This window comes from Carassius carassius, chromosome 43 (assembly GCF_963082965.1).
Source record: "Carassius carassius chromosome 43, fCarCar2.1, whole genome shotgun sequence".
Lineage (NCBI taxonomy): Eukaryota > Metazoa > Chordata > Actinopteri > Cypriniformes > Cyprinidae > Carassius > Carassius carassius.
This window is the reverse complement of record NC_081797.1, coordinates 12,891,362-12,892,608: the sequence shown is the minus strand read 5'-3', so window position 1 is coordinate 12,892,608 and position 1,247 is coordinate 12,891,362.

The window sequence follows — 1,247 nt, the reverse complement described above, 5'->3', positions numbered from 1 at the left end:
TACGCTGCGCGCTCACAACACTCGCCTCTGAAATGCCAACGCCATGCTACGAAGGTCATTTTACTATTTTTTATTATTATTATTTTTTTTTTTTTTTAAAAAGGGTACAAATATTTTATCTAACACAAATGACGTTAAATGCCGATAATCTTTATATAGTATACATTTTAGTAACTTACATTATTTAAATAATTTATAACAAATATTTTCGATGTTTTGTAGTGTGTAATTCGTCCAGATTGAACAAAATAGAACAATGTATAGTTAATTTAGAAAAAAATCAAACAAAAATCTGCTTCTAGTATATGCCATGATGTGCCCTATACTCTTAAAATTATTTTTATTTGCATAAAGATACATACATAAAAATGCATTCTTCCTCCCTCCACAGCAGCACGGCGCTATTAGCAGCGCATGCGCAAATCAGTGCACCGGGTGGCTCTGTGCATAGATATATCATATACATAATAATTTGTTATGTATATCTATGGCTCTGTGAATTGTTTCATCCTGTCAAAGAATTTCCCAACCTCGAGCCAATAGCCGTCGAGTATGAGATGCGACGGAGCATGTGATTTGTTTTAAAGTAGTAAAGAATATGCCCTTCACTGAACGAGTTTTGTTTGAGTCTGAACGAGAACCACATTCTCGTTCGTGAACGAATTGACTGAACTGGTACATCTAGTTCTTGAATGAAATGACTGAACTGGTACATCTAGTTCTTGAATGAAATGACTGAACTGGTACATCTAGTTCTTGAATGAAATGACTGAACTGGTACATCTTGATCGTGAATGAAATGAACTGGTACATAGCCTATGTCGTTCGTGAACAAAATGAATAAAGGTATACCTGGTCAGTCGGCTATTTAGCATTTAAATCTCGATCAGCAATCAGCAGATACAAAGCGCAGTTATAGATACAGTGCACATACTCTTGTTTTCATATTTAACATGAAGAACATATCTCCACGTTTAATCCTCGATTTATTATTGTGAATATATTATATATGAACTGCCTGACCAAACAATTAATGTTAATTGTGCAAGAAATCCTCGTGCTTTGTTTATCTGAACATCTTTTTTAGACTATTTATTTAATGCGATAATGCACACGTTTTAAAACCAAATCAGTTTTTGTAACAAGTGAATACATTTGTTGATTTAAGACATAACACATAAACCACTCTTTTTCGCCAACTGCTTGCGTATTTGTGTAATATGAAGAAATGGTCACTGAACGAATCA